This window comes from Rattus norvegicus, chromosome 19 (genome assembly GCF_036323735.1).
Source record: "Rattus norvegicus strain BN/NHsdMcwi chromosome 19, GRCr8, whole genome shotgun sequence".
Taxonomy (NCBI): Eukaryota; Metazoa; Chordata; class Mammalia; order Rodentia; family Muridae; genus Rattus; species Rattus norvegicus.
Window position 1 is genome coordinate 49,456,289 of NC_086037.1, and position 16,299 is coordinate 49,472,587.

The 16,299-nt window shown below is 36.1% G+C and overlaps 1 long non-coding RNA gene and 1 other non-coding gene across 2 annotated transcripts in view; one reads left to right on the plus strand and one right to left on the minus strand.

Moving 5' to 3' along the window:
• Positions 1-15,511, minus strand: part of LOC108353192 (uncharacterized) — a 39,421-nt gene extending 23,910 nt beyond the window's left edge. The window contains exons 1-2 of the long non-coding RNA XR_005496701.2: positions 15,202-15,511; positions 3,524-3,653 (exon numbers count right to left, since the gene is read on the minus strand). This is a non-coding gene — a long non-coding RNA (uncharacterized LOC108353192). The remainder of the gene's footprint in view (positions 1-3,523; positions 3,654-15,201) is intronic.
• LOC120098735 (small nucleolar RNA U3) lies at positions 4,322-4,529 on the plus strand. Its single transcript, XR_005497147.1, has one exon. It is a non-coding gene; the product is annotated as a small nucleolar RNA U3 (small nucleolar RNA).
• Positions 15,512-16,299: the final 788 nt, after the last annotated feature.

A 16,299-nucleotide genomic window follows, 5' to 3' on the forward strand; every position in this document is an offset into this window, starting at 1 on the left:
CAAACACAGATGCCTAAACACCAGTGAAAGGGTATAACCAGGGCAATATGGCACCATGAGGCTATCCTATGACAGCAAGACCTAATTATTCTAGTGCAGCCAAAGCACACAAATACACACAAAAATTCTTAAAACCAACTTTATGAAGATGATAGAACACCTTGAAGAAAAATGTTTAAGCCCTTAAGGAAATCAAGGAAAAGAAAAAAATTGGAGGAAATCAATAAATCCTTTATAGAATGACAAGAAAGCCAAGAAAAAACAAACAAACAAACAAGGGAAGAAAATTATTCAAGACCTGAAAATTGATACAGAAGCAATAGAGGGAATTCTGAGAATGGGAAATGTAAGTAAGCAAACAGGAATTACAAATGCAAGCATCATCAACAGAATAAAAGAAATAGAAAAAAGAATCTCAAGTGTTAAAGATAGAATAGCTAGATTCATCAGTCAAAGAAAATGTTAAATCTAAAGAATTTCTAGCATAAAACCTCCATGAAATCTAGGACCCTTATGAAGAGACTAAACCTAAGAATAATAGGAATAGAAGGGAAAGAATCCCAGCTCAAAAACCCAGAAAATATACTAACAAAATCAGAGAAGAAAATTTTCCTAACCCAAAGAAGGACATGCCTATTAAGGTACAAGAAGTTTACAGTACCCCAAATAGATTGGACCAGAAAAGAAAGTCCTCACATCACAAAACACTATATATAAAGAATAAAGAAAAATATTAAAAGATGCAATATTAATACTACTATTGTTGCAATATTAGAATTACATGAGGTACCTCAATTGAGATGCTAAAAGCCAGGAAGAGCTGGTCAAATGTCATGGAGACTCTAAGGGACCATGAATGCCAGCCCAGAATGCTATGCCCAGAAAAATTTTCAATGACCATAGATAAAACACAGTTAAAAGTAAACAATGTCTATCCACAAATATAGCCCTACAGAACATACTAAAAAGAAAACTGTGACCAAAGGATATTAACTTCACAGGCAGGTAAAACCATAGGCAATAAATAATCTCACACCAGCAAAACCCAAAGAAGCAAAGCACACACACACACACACACACACACACACACACACACACACAGAGAGAGAGAGAGAGAGAGAGAGAATCACAAACAACAAACAAATAACAGAAATTAAGGATTGTTGGTTATTTATATCTCCCAATATCAATGGACTAACTTCCCCAATAAAAAAAGACTTGGGCTAACAAAATGGATTAAGAAAATGAAAACAGGATCTATCTTTCTGCTGCATACAAGAAACACACCTCAACATCAGTGATAAACTTCATAGTTAAGGCTTGTAAAATTATTTTTCAAGCAAATGTGCATAAGAAATAATCTTGTGTAACTACTTTAATATCTAACAAAATAGACTCAACCAAAATTAATCAAAAGAGATGGAGAAGGACATTCCATATTCAACAAAGGGAAGGTTCACCAAAATGATAATTCAGTTCCTATTATCTATATCCTAAATGCAAGGTCAAGCTTAAATCATACATCAAGCCCCACATATTAATAGTGGAAGATGTCAGTTTATCAAAATTAAACTGAGAAATAATGGAACTAATAGATAATATGAATCAAGTATACCTAACAGATATTTACAGATTTCACTCAAACACAAAAGAGTATTTGGTTGTTCTCAGCAACTCATAGATCATTCTCAAAAATTGACCACACACTCAGTCACAAAGCAAATATAAGAAAAGTAAACTAAGCCCCAGTATCCTATCAGACCTCCACAGATTAAACCTGGATATCAACAACAGAAACTTAAGAAAGTCTACAAACTTATGGAAACTGAACAGTTCCCTACAGATCAACTTCAGGATCAAAGCAGAAATAAAGAAAGATATTAAAGACTTACTAGAATTCAATGTAAATTAATGCACAATATACCTAAACTGATGGAAAACGATAAAAGCAGTGCTAAGAGGAAAGTTCATAGCACTAAGTAGCTACATAAAGAAATTGGAGAAATCTGATACTAGCAACTTAATAGCACACCCCAAAGCGCTAGAAGAAAAAGAAACAAACACACCCAAGAGGAGTCGATGGTAGGAGTCAGGGCTGAAATCAATAAAATAGAAACAAAAACAGTACAAATAATCAACAAAACAAAGAGTTGGTTATTTGCAAAAATGAACAATATTAACAAACCCTCATCCAAGCTAACTAAAGACAGAGAATATCCAAATTAACAAAATCGCGCATTAAAAGGGGGACATAACCACAGACATCAAGAAAATACAAAAAAAATCATTACGTTTTACTTCAAAATCCTGAACTCCACAAAATGGAAAATGTAAAATAAATGGATAATCTTCTTTGATAGATACCACTTACCAAATGGCCGAGAAACAAAGAAATGTTCAGCATTCTTTCTTAGCCACCAGGAAAATGCAAATCAAAATGACCCAGATTCTGTCTTCTATCTGTTAGAATAGCTAAGATCAAAACCAGAAGTGAGAGTTCATACTGGTGAGGATGTGGAGCAAAGAGAACACTTCTCTATTGCTGGTGGGAGAGCAAACTTGCAGAGACACTTTGGAACTTAATATGGTGGTTTCTCAGATAATTGAAAATCAGTCTACCTCAAGACCTAGCTATACCACTCCTGGGCATATACCCAAAGGACACTCCATCCTAACATAAGGACACTTGCTCAACTATGTTCAGAGAAGCTTTATTCATAATAGACAGAACATGGAAACAATCTAGATGCCGTTCAACTGAAGAATGGATAAAGAAAACACAGTACATTTACACAATGGAGTATTACTCAGCTGTTGAAAAAATGCATCATCAAAGTTTCAGGTAAATTGATAGGAATAGAAAAAAATTATCCTTAGTGAGGCAAGTGAGACCCTGAAAGACAAACATGGTATGTACTTACTTATAAGTGAACTTAGGACCTAGAAAGGCTAAGTAAGAAGGAGGGTTTTAAGTAGGATACAATGATCTCCCAGGGAAAGGGAAATTAGAAAGTTAGAAAGGGAAAGACTGAGTTAGAGGACATTTCAGGGGTAAGGTGCAATGAAAACTCTATGGAACTCACAAGGGTAACTTGACCTGACTGGTCATCTTTGGTAACCACTGGAGGGATTGGGACACCAACCCAGCCACAAGACTTTGACCTACAGTTTGTCCTGCCTACAGAATGTTCTGGGACAGAAGTATAGCAGGATCTTCACCAAAGAAACCAGAGAGAGAGAGAGAGACTTTACCCAGCAACTGATGAGCACAGATGCAGTGCAACATAGCCAAACATTTAAGTGGAGCTCCAGGAGTCCTGCTGAGGAGGAAGAGGAAGGATATACCATGAGAACACAAAATCAACTGACCAGGAGTCATGGGCTCTCAAAGTGTTTAGGGAGCCTGTAGGAGTCTGATCTCAGGCCTCTGCATATATGTAAAAAATGGCTGAGTAGCTTGGTGTTCTTGTGGGAATCCTAACAATGGTAGCAGGGGCTTTCCCTGATTCTTTTGCTTACTTACAGGACTCTTTTCTTCCTACTGGGTTGCCTTGTCCAGCCTTGCTGTGATGGTGTGTTCCTAGTTGTATTATGTATTTGGTTGCTGTCCTTGAGAGGCATACTCTTTTCTGAGGGTAGTTGGAGGGGTGGATCTGGGGAGAGAGGAGGTTAGGAAGATGAGATTGGGGAAGGATAAAATGGGAAATTGTGGTTAGGGTGTAATGTATGAGAGAAGAATAAATAAGTAAATAAATAAAAACTAAATAAACCAAGAAAGATTTTAAAATAATTAAGATCTAAGTGAAGATGAAATAATAACTTCAAATAAATGACGAAAAAAGTTATAAAATAAATATAATTGGTACAATCACCCTTCCTCTGGAAACATACTGCCCTTTTTCTGCTATCTTTCTGTGATTAGCACCACCACAAAAACGATTTGGAGAGAAACGTTTTTTTCTTTTGGTCTACAGGCTATTGTGCATCCTGGATGAAAGCCAATGTAGAAGCTAGAAGAAGATACCAGTGGAGTAAAGCTGCTTACTGGTTTACATCCCATTGCTTGCTCAGTGATCTTATACAAACCCAGGGTACCACCTACCCAGGGAGTGACACCACCCACAGTAGGCAAGGCCCTCCCATTATCAATCAATAATCAAAAACTAACCCCACAGACCAATCTGATAGATGTAATTCCTGAACTGGGGTCTCAGGTAACTCTTTGTCAAGTAGACAAAAACTGACACAGATACCAGACTTCTTCTTATTCTGTACAAGAAGCCACAACAATATATAATTTTTTGAATAAATATCTGATTCCAAGAACTATACTTTCAGAGAACATCTCTGAACTTCATTACTAGAAAAACTTCTGTGAACATGTAGAGTGCCTAAAACCAGGAGGCTGAGACATGGTGTTCTCTCCTGAGCACAAAACAAGCTCTTTCTATACCTATGCTGCCACAGCCTTCTGCCATTGATGCTCTTTCTCCTTTCCCCGTGGGAGAGCTAAAGAAAACATGATATGAAAGACTTTCTATTTGAGAGGAAAAGATAGCATTTTTAATCCGGGTATTTTTATATTGTGATTAGTCTAAGGTTGACCTAAAGATCAGAAATCATACAAGAAAATATTTAATACATGAATATTTCAAATCATGATTTTTACTCTAGGAAAGTATACCATAAATAAATTCAAGAAAATGTATATGTAATATACAGGACTAATATGTCTAATCACTACCATGTACTTTTGAATCTATTTTTATTAAAAAGGAACAATTTAGTTTTTTAGTCAAAAGACCATACAAAATAATGCAAGTACTCACTAATGAAAATTTCCAATCTCACTAATGATCAAAAGACAATAAAATAACACATTTTCATCTGCTTGTCAAGTATTGATATTATTAATACTTAAAAGGATGTAATTTATTTCCTCATGTCATTATTAGAGAGTGCAAATTGTTACAAATTTTCTGAAAAAAAATCTGAAATTATGTATCAAATTCAAAAGGTTTGCTTTCAAACAGTCATTCCAGCACAAGGATGTATCTAAGAAACTAATTTGACAACACTCAATGAGTTTTAAGCAAGTTATTTATTAAAAAATTATTTAAAATAATGACAGCTTTTAAGCAACTTATGTATTGATCAAATTATATTATTTAAGCATCATAAAATATTCTCATTCTTAAGAAAATAGCATGTCAATATTTAAAACATTGTTCTTGATGTATTACTGTGGTTCTATAACAGAACAAAATAATTTATAGCATTATACAACTCATTTTCACACTTTTTTAATACTATGTTTAAAAACAGACAGGAAATATCAAAAATCCATAAGAAGGGTTGGAGAGATTCCTCAATGATTAAGAGCATATATTGCTCTTACAGTGGACCTGAGTTCTTTTGGCAGGATTCCAAGGTCCCCTGACCTCCTCAGACATCTGCACTTACACACACACACACACACACACACACACACACACACACACACACACACAAAGGGAAAGTACTGTGGTAAGTGAAAAATTGGAACAGTCCATTAAAATTAACATGGTTATTTTTCTTTTGTTTTCATGACCTTCTGTCAATGAGCCTTGCTTTATTCTTTTAATAATTATGTGAAACAGCAAAAGATTTTATATTAAAACATAAAAATGTTCTTCTTTTTAATAAGCTCATAAACAACTATAGGGGAGACTATTTGTTTTTATAAAACAATTTTGGTTTTATTTCTGCTGTTATAGAAAGATACACCAATCTTTTCAGTATTGCTTGTTCATATCTAAAATAAATTAGTTGTTTCTAAAATTTATTATTAAAATACAAAATACAGGACCCGGCTCTTATAAATTATAAGCAGGTGCTATAAGTGGGTGCATAGGACAATTTCTGTTTGAAAAAGCATGGGTAGCTTAGAGTTAATATCTTATGTGTACTATTAAATTAACTATTTCTGAAAATGTATTCAATATCATGGTGTCTATATATACCAAAATGTGATGACACATTATTACTGAACAAATTATAATTATAAACAAAAAAAGAAAAGTGAAAGATCCCAAGGTTAACAACAAATCTTGTGGGCCACAACATATTGTTTGGTACATACATAAAATATGGATCCTTTATACAATAATTTTCAAATCTCCAATCCTGTTCTTGAAACACACACACTGAAAACTGGTTGGTTATTTTAGTATCCATGCCCACGCTTTCTTCTGGGAAGCTGCCAATCCTATCAAGAGCTGGCCCTTGGAAACAGGATTAAATTAACAGCAGATATCACTTTTTGAACCATTGGTAGATATTAATATGACAGAGTTGAACTAATCTAAATTCATTAAATTGGAATAAAAGGGTTACCTCCAAGAGAGTTTAAATTGCATAGTCAAAACTTAAAATATTTCCATGTTCTTCTCAGTAATCACTTTTTTAAGTACTCTAGTCTTTCTTAAATATGAATTATAAAGTGTCCAGCTCTCTCCTTTATTCTTAGAGATCTCTAGAAGCACTGGAGAAACCCAGATAAAAATATGCACAGCGGCATAACCTAGATTACACAAGCCCCAATTCTTTACCTGCCTTCTTGAGCCTCCTCCACAACATTAGTGAAAATTCATAAAAATTCAAATTAGCAGATTTTAAAAACCCATGAGTGTTAGATTGCTAATGAGAATATATACTGGTTCAACTGCTCTACAGGGCAATAGATAGCAACATTCTAAATATCCTCCATGTTCTTTGCAGTAGTAGTTGCACATAACTATTTATATTCAGTCAGTATTATTTGAGCCATGCCGGATTTGCTATTCTAATCCACAATGCACCCATTCATCCACAAGCCTTAAAGCCATAGTAGATATAAGCAGTCTTTTAATTTAGTGATTATCAATGATTTCTAACCAAGGCCCCAAGGGATTATTTAGAATTGTGACAATGTTTATAGCTCTAGTGGGTGGTTTATAATGCTTGTAATGCCTACTATTTTCTAGGAAAAATAAAAAAAAGAACTGTAGTTCCAAGGGCAATGCATGAATTCATCTGAGCTCATCACTAGTTTATGGCTCATTGCAATGGCCCTGACTAATGCCACAGAGAAGGGCCTTGTCCTAGGTCAAAGCCACACCTTGGAGTCATGAACAGATAATTCATGGCTAATACAGAAAACAAATGCCTGAAGCATATGCTTCAATTTGCAACAATCCCTTGGGCCCCACCTTATACCCATAGCATCCTACAGCATAGGTAGAGAGACCTCCATTTCTATGCTATTGCAGGTAAGATTTCCTAGCTCTCTATTCTGCCATTTGTCTCATTAGAGAACTATCTCCTATAAACACATATCAGTAAAACTTCTGCACTCAACTGTTTCCTCCCAGTGTCCCTACAGTGCACAATCTACGCAATGTCCACAAAGATGCACTTCTTTGACTATGCCTTCATATGACAGAGGAGCGAAGATGATCCAAAGAGGGTAAGGATCGAGTCTAAAATACAAATAAGGCTAGTCCAGCACTCACTGCACAAAGACGTGATAAATTAGAGAAATAAAGAACTGGAAAAAAAATGAAATCCGACGTTCACGGCAGAGCATCCTAAGCCAAGTGAAATGGCAAAAAGCAAACATTTCCACCTGACCATGTGAAAAAGTTATCTAGTGCTAGAGTCTGAGAGTCAACAATCATAGTCTACTAGGGCAGCAGACACTGGAGGAGTATTTCGGTTTGGGAAGCCAGGAAAAAGACTGGAAATTTTTCTCTTATAAGCAAGCAACTGGAGCTGGGAAGTGACTCATTTAATATGGACACTGACTGCCAAGCCCAGGGACCTGAGCTTTAATCCTAGAACACCCATAGTGAAGGGGAGAACTAACTCCTGCAAGGTATCCTCTGACTTTGATTACATAATAAAATGTAGCATAATAAATAAATGATGAATAGTAAGTGTAATAATTTTTAGTTTAAAAACAGCTTGTAGGATATGGAAACTATTCAGTAGGAGTTTTTTTTTTTTTTTCAAAAATTTTTATTAAATCATTACCATAAAGCACTACATGGTAAAAATCATTTAATCAATTTTCCAAAATTAAGAAGTCTGCCCTACAACAAGTTTTAAAGGTAAAATATATATGTTATATTCTGTATGAGCACCTTGTAAGCATCCCAACATACTTTATATGAGAGGTCCCTACCTTCATTTTTATAAAAATGTTCTTTTCAGATAATGATTTCTGAGTTAATCAGAAACAAACTATAACAGTCATAATCTTATTTAATTTGATGTTTATTTTTACCTTATAATGGCACATTAATACACAGAAATTGGGCATATTTTGTGATTTCTATTTCTCCAGAAGAGCTGCGTGAATATGACATGAGATGATAATAGATAAGAAAAGAATTAAGAACTTTCTTCAATAACCAACTATTATTATCATGATTATTGTATCAGTAGGAGTTTTTATTTTAAACATGAATAATGAACCAGAACTTCATCTACAATGCGCATTTCTTTCTCTAGAAATCACAGTTAATCAAACACTCACTGTCTACCAACATAGTCCCTTTTATGCCCAGCATTCTCTTTCTGGACATTTGTCAACATGACTTTTTCATGGGCAATGTTTCTACTCTTATTTTAATGCAGTTCTTACATAAACTATTACATTACTTCTATTTTGTAATGTTTATACTTACACTCTCTTTATTCTATGTTATATGCAGAAGTTTTACCTGTTTTTTTTTTCTTTTTCAAGTAACAGTGTAAAAAGAACTACCACATTGCCAAGCATTCCATTCATGAGCTAACAACCACCCCTTCCTCTCCAAAACAGGAAAATAAAATATGAACATTTGTGGATTCAAAAAAGTTCACACTTGGAAAGCAAAATTAAAGCAAGGAAATTAGTAAGGCTTTATATTTTTACATAAAAGGAAAAATTGCCTTTTACCATATTGCCTTTCTTAATTTTCTGAGAATCAAATTAGTACCTTAAAGAAAGAATAGAGCAGACTAAATGAATGGAATCATTACCAAAGCCAATGTGAACAGGAGAATTTCTGCAAAGTCTCATTTGAAAAGAATTTGATATTTTAATGTGAAAATTTACAGAAGTCCTTTGAGTTTAACTAAGTGTCTCAAAATATTATGCCAAATACTTAACATTTATTTTTAAATCTTTTGAATAACACTTTAACTGTATACGTGTCCAAAAACAATCCTGAAAAGGATAATTTCTCTAGCTTGCAATAAAAGTGGCCTGCTTTTCAAAGTCTGGGAGGTAATATGAACAAATACTAGATTCTTATTTCTTTGTGATAGGAAACAAATTTTGTCCAATACCTCCATGGAAGGTACTAAGTTGGATTTACTGCTAATAATTTTCTCAACTTATTGTTCGTCTGTATGAAGGGACAAGAGAAAGAAATCAAACCTTAGGACTTACTTTCTACTGTGTTGCCTCATCCAGCCTTAATGTGAGGATATGTGCCTAGTCTAACTGCATCTTGTTATACTAAGTTCAGTGGTATTACTGGGAGGCCAGCTGTTTTTTGAAAAGAATATATATATATTTTTTTCTTGTATATACTCATATATATTCTTGTATATACTCTTATATATATATTCATATATATGCATATATATGGCAACTTTTGAAAAAAGCTTCTGATTGGCAGGCATTATTGTCAGATCCTGTTCTTTCATGCAGATTTTGGTTTTACATCAAAGCACAATATAATATTATTTTAGTCATCCTCTGATTCACTGACCACAATTTTTTCCTATAGCACACAACAATCATATGTTTAATTAAATCTGTAAAAAGTAATAAGCATCCTACATTTCAAGGACAACAATATAGACCTCCTCCTGTGTTAAATATATCCCAGTTCATGGGTAAGCTGACAATTCAAAGGCTAAACTACAGAAGTCGGGACAACTTGGCTTTGTTGGTTTCCCAGTTTCGCAGTTTGCAATCTTTCTATTTCTTTGGGGTAGTGAGGCATCATAACAGGGACAGACTGTACCATCCCACAGAACAAGAACTGAAGCAGCAGCAGCTTTCTCCAAAACTGAGACTGTTTTGCAAATGTACATGCTCTAGTTAGGGCTAAGGTTATTTCTTCAAATGCTAATAGAAGTTAATTTGGTCACCAGTTCAGTTGAATTTAGAAACTGTCTTTTCTCTCTTGCCTGAAAGATCTGGTCATACTCCTACGTTCTGCTCCCAACTGTTAGTTTCTGAATCAAGTATTTATTCCCTTGTATGAAATTATCACTTGACATTGATCAGTATGTTTGGCACAGCGTAATTCCACAGATACTTTTAGAAAGTAGCAATGCCTCGATGTCCTTGTGTGTTGGTTCTTCTCTCACAGTTCACTCTGTCTTTTAATGTCCGGCTATCTCTGCCACCACCACATGTCACTTTGAAGAACAGTTTTGTGATCAAGAAACTAAAGTACTTGACACCATGTATAGTTGTGGAAATAGATTCTTGTTGATGATTTCTATAAAGTCTGCTCAATTTATACCCTTTCTCTTGTCCTTGGGATAAAAATTAAAGTCTCTCGGTTTAGTATGCAAGGGCTCCACCATCTGTCTTTTGCTTTAATCTGCTAAGATCTTCTTTCCCCACTGACGTCTGTCCTACAAATTGGTGAAGGTCAATTTCTTCCCACTGTAGGAAACTCCAAGTTCTTGGTTGCCCATTCTACTTCTTGTCTAAATGCTCTAGAAGAATCTGCATCCCTACCCAATACACATACATACATACACAAACATACACACACACACATACATACACAAACACACAAACACACACACACACACACACACACACAAACATACATTTTTGTATGACACTTTCCCCCAAAGTTGATATATTCCCTGTAGGAGAGAATCTCATTTGACTAAGGAGGTAAATAAAGCCTCCCATGTTTGGGAGAAGAAACACTTGGGAGATATTTGAGGGTCCCCCACCTCTAGCAGCATAGAAAAAAATTGAACAACTCAGGGGAGAAGACTGACAGGAGACTACAGTTGATTGTCCAGATGGATGTTGTGAGATCATTATTTTGATATTTCATGGGTTTTCTTTCTGGGGTGAGACAATATGTATGGTTGTGTGTGTGTGTGTGTGTGTGTGTGTGTGTGTGTGTGTGTGTGTGTGTGTATGTGTGTGTGTGTGTGTGTGTATTTGTATCTCCCAGAAAAACAAAAAGAACATGGAATTTGTCATTGCCTGATAGAATTATATTGCCAGTCTTCACTGGGACATTTTTTAAAAGAATCAAACATACATTTTGAGAGGTTTGAATAGGAGTATTTATGTAAAATAAATTTAAGGAAGAGAGTAATATAGTCTGTTTTGTGACTATGCCAGACAGAAGACAAAGCCTTAAGGAAATATCTCCTCGTAGACAACAGATGCAGACTTAGAAAGGAGCTCATGCTAATGATTTGTTCATCTCTTCAGTGGTATAGACAAAAGGGACCAGATATTAATGATGTCAATGAATTTCATCACAGGACATTGGAACATTAAATGCTTCTATCAGAATCAACATAGTATACTTCATTGAGAAAGTCTTGTAAACAAACAAACTAGTATAACAAAGGGACACACACCTAAAACCCCAGCTTCCATGAGCTCAAGCCAACCAAGGCAACACCCTGTCTCATTGTGTGAGTGTGTACACATGTGTGCATGTGCATGGCTGTGCATGTGCACACATGAGAGTGTTTATGTGTAAATGTAGTCAATAAAATTAAGTGATGTGTTCATTGATTTTCTTAGTGCTATTGATCAATACAATAGAAAGTCTTAGAAATCTGAAAGTCTTAGAAAAAGAAAGACTAGAAAGGATCATAGAACAAAATGGCAGCCCCAAAAATGCATTTTTTAAATTTGCCGGTGTTATCTATGGAGGCTTTGAATTATATCCATAACTTCATTCTTTGCTTTCTATTACTTACAACATACTAGTCCTAACTATGCTACTAAGTGAAACGCTTCTTAATTCTTTGAATGCAGGCACAAGGTCAACATTATTTTATAGCAAGATGGCTGTACCACGCCACAGTTTCTTAATCAAAGATGACTCCCACCAAGACATCCCTAGAGTAGCATTTTTTTCAACATACAAAGACTTTTACAAACATACTATATCCAACATGGAAGGAATATCAGGTGCAGAAAACATAGATACTGCTAAATATTCTTCAGTGCCCAGGACTGCTCCATCCTCGCACTCACCAGCATCATGTACCATCACCTCCCATTACTGAACAACCTAATCCAGGGTATTAATAGTGCTGCTGATGAGAAACCCAGGTGTAAATAATCTACTAATTCCTTCATCTCTAGCATTCTCTTGTTCTGTATTTTTAGGGTCACAAGAAATTATATTAACTTCAGTGAAAAACTCTCTCCTTTAATATTGGCAACATTAATATCTACATAGCCTATAAGAAAATAAAGTAAAATAATTTTTATAAATTCTGAAACAGAAATGTTATTATGGCCAAACTAATTCTTCATTCTGTGTAATCATTCCAGTTTTTTATGAGAATTCTGTAAACTCTTTAACCTAGTAACTGTCCCTACAAACTACATTTTATACAACGCAGCTAAGTTTCTTTCATGATAAAGTTAAAACACTAACTCAAAAGAAAATATATCTGGTTAAATGCAATTGTTCTACCAATGCCCTCAAATATTTTCTTCATAATTAACACTGTAGACTCACCAAAAATTGGATCTGACAACTTTTTTAGTAAAAACAAGTACCAAAGCCTCAGAAAACACATCAGCTATGTCCCTAGAATTACATCCTTTGATTTGATCTGGTCTAATTCTTTCAGCTGGAACCTGCATACTTGAGAGAGAGGCAGAGGGAGAAGGAGAGGGACAGGGACAGGGACAGGGACAGGGACAGGGACAGGGACAGGGACAGGGACAGGGACAGGGAGAGAGGGAGAGGAAGAGGGAGAGAGGGAGAGGGAGAGGAAGAGGGAGAGAGGGAGAGGAAGAAGGAGAGAGAGGGAGAGGGAGAGGGAGGGAGAGGGAGAGGGAGAGGGAGAGGGAGAGGTAGACGATATTTCCCACTAGAGCTTTGGTGAGTGTTTCCCAAAACACTTATGTTGTGAAATTTTGGATTGTTCTTGAGGATTCTTCAGGATCATTAGGCTTTTTATGTTCCTAATTTTAAACAGACATGGTAGCAGAAACCATGATCTTACATTAGTATTAATGAGTACATACTTAGCAAATCACAGGAAAAATAAGTAATCATGATTTTCATCATGATTTGAATATGTGAGAACTCAGTAAAACTGAAGACACAAAATGTAATTAAGGGTAACAGAACTGGTAAGAGATAACTTTTCAAGTGTTTCAGTAGACAAAAATTCAAAATAAAATAGCAGTGGCACATTTACAACAACCTAGTTCAAACTATATTATTTAGTAATGGAATCTCCAAAGCCCCTCTGCTCACATGCGTGATGTTTGTGAAGGATCTGATACAGAGCATATACCTTAACACATGCCAGTCATTGTCAAGAAAAGTGATCTAGAAATTACTCCATAGTCTAAAACAGGAATTGGCAAATGAGCACTGTCAGGGAACCCAATCCCCTTGGCTTTGTTCCCAGGGATTCAGCCATACACCATTCATTCACACATTATCTAGGATTCTTTTATTCTCTATAATATTATGATACAGCCAAGAGGACCTAATTCAAACACTAACACCATGCTATATGAATCAGTTTACAGTTTAACTAAATAAGTCTCTCTTTCCTCAAAAAGCATCCATCTCCAAACAAAGACAGAAGAGCAAAGTTGAGTCCTTGTCTCTGAAAACCATACGGCTGTAAAGCCTAAAATATTTAGAATCTAAGCCTTCACTGTTTCTAAAGACCTGTTGCCTTGAGGGATAGGGTTGGCAATAAGTAATTGATAGAGTACAAGTTCCTTCTGCATAAATAGGAGTGCTTGTTTCTCTAAAGGGTCTTGACTCTAAAAGGGCATGAAGTGAATGGACAAAGTAAACAAATGACTAATCCTTCAAAGAGATGGGGGAAATAGTTCTTCAAGTATTATATTCCCCTCATTGCTACCTATTAAGTGCATTATTATCAAATGTTGCATTCTTCTCAAGCCACTGGCATGGAGGTTGTCTCTTCTGCAGATTTAAAATAAAATCATCTCGAAACCATTCTTGGGCAACCTCACTGAGTTGTAACTAAGAGGGAAAACACTGGAAAATGGATAGGTCTGTTAAGATTATGTCTTGACTCTGCCATCAATAACAGTGTGACCCTGGCAAAACCCTTTCTCTGAACTTCAGTTTACTAACCTACAAAACAGATCTAAATACATATACATACATATATATATGTATATATATGTATATATATGTGTGTATATGTATATATATATATATATTTAGTGGGACAGTAAAGATACTAAGAGCACTGATAATCTCTGGGAACTAACTATTGTGCACACTAGTACTCCCCAAACTGCATTCTTTCAAATGAGAGAGGGAAAAAGAAACTCTCAACCAACTTCCTAAAGAGAAACTAAAGCACTCAAACTGGAATAGCATAATTAGCATCGGATCATTTTAGGATTAAGCTATTTAAATCCTGATTCTGATCACTAAATATCACCGATAATTGCCCCCTCCCCAAATTTTTAAAATTATATGAAGTGGTCTCATCCCCCATTTGACTGTTCTACTGCAGGGTTTTATTTCAGAGTTGCCTTCACTGTTTTCAATGCTTCCTCACTGCAGATGTGCGTTCAAAATCAGCAATGGCGCCTTGTGAGACTTCCTGGGGTGGCAGTACAGAAGCGACTGTCTCAGCTTTAAGCCCCACCCACGTGTGCCTTCACAATTTGAGTACCTAGATCAATGTGAGGCCAGCTGCCTACTAGCACATACAAGAATGCACAGAATGAAAAACCTGAAAGAGCCAGACATTATTCTATTTTCTATCACATTGAAGAGCCAGACATTATTCTATTTTCTATCGCGTTGAAATGCAGTCCAAACATTTTATGGTATATTCTACTGTGTAAAATACTATTATCTGGGGGAATGAAAATATGCATTTTTTTCCAATTTCTCTTTACCCTCACCCAAGAGAACTCAAAAGCCCCAAAAACAGGCTCACCTTAACTTCAGGCTCAGGGTCACCTTCTGCAGCTAGAGAACCTTCAATCCTCTTTAGTGGTTGTGGAGTCGCCCACCCCACCCTTCTTGTCTGCCTAGCTCTGCCCCCAGAGCACTCTCCCAATCATAGTTGCCCTGACAGGCTCAAATAATTAGTGGTCCCTCTTCTCACTCCTCACAACATTATGAATTCTCTAGCCTACTTCTCTGTGGGAGCAGCAGGACCCTTGTAGTAGCACCCCTGAGGACCAGGACCACCTAGCTCGGGGAGCTGCCAGGATTGGCAAGACTCCTGGGACAACCGCCAGAAGGTTCTCTGGGATATGTTTGCTTCCCACTGTGACGTTGAGGAGTATCTGTTTTCGAACGTTCTCTGTTCTGTTCAACATAGTTAGCCTAGAACCAAAGGTTGTTCTACTCTGGTTGCGTTGCTTAGCCAAAGAGGGAGTTCCATAGAATGTATCTCGATAATGTCTACCCCCAGTCTCCTCCTAACTTGTCATCTCTTCCACATTCTCATCTTTCTTTTCTTGATAACCCACTAAGTCCAATTTGCACTGTCCATATGCTCACAGGAAAGTGGTTGACGACCTTGTTTATTTGTTGAGCATATTTCCAAGAAGTGAGTGAAAAGTGATGTTACAAAATTTAACTTTCAGTCACAAGAATTGTAGCCAGACACCTTTTCATGGTACCAAAATTTTGGTTCAGCACAAAATAGCATTGGCTCTGACTTTATAAAAAAATAATTAAGAATAACTATTTAGGAAAAAGTTAGGGATTTCTATTGGTGACGTAGCAGTTCTAGGGTCTCTCTGTAACTTCACGAATCCCAGGTAGTTGGCTAGGTTTCCAGTACTGAGCATGATTTTCCTTTTGTCGGTCAGGTCTAAAGTCCTCAGTGAGAGGCTTGTTATGGTCAAGGTATATATGCCACTACCATACCCATAGGGTAATCATGCCATCCTGGTTGGTCATACTTGCACTTCTTAAGCATTGTAGCCACATAAGACTATTGGTGGCTTCCTTTTTTGGGAAGCTTGTATAGCACTTTCTGGTATCATAAAAGACAGTCCTCAGGAAGAAGGCATTCAGTTCA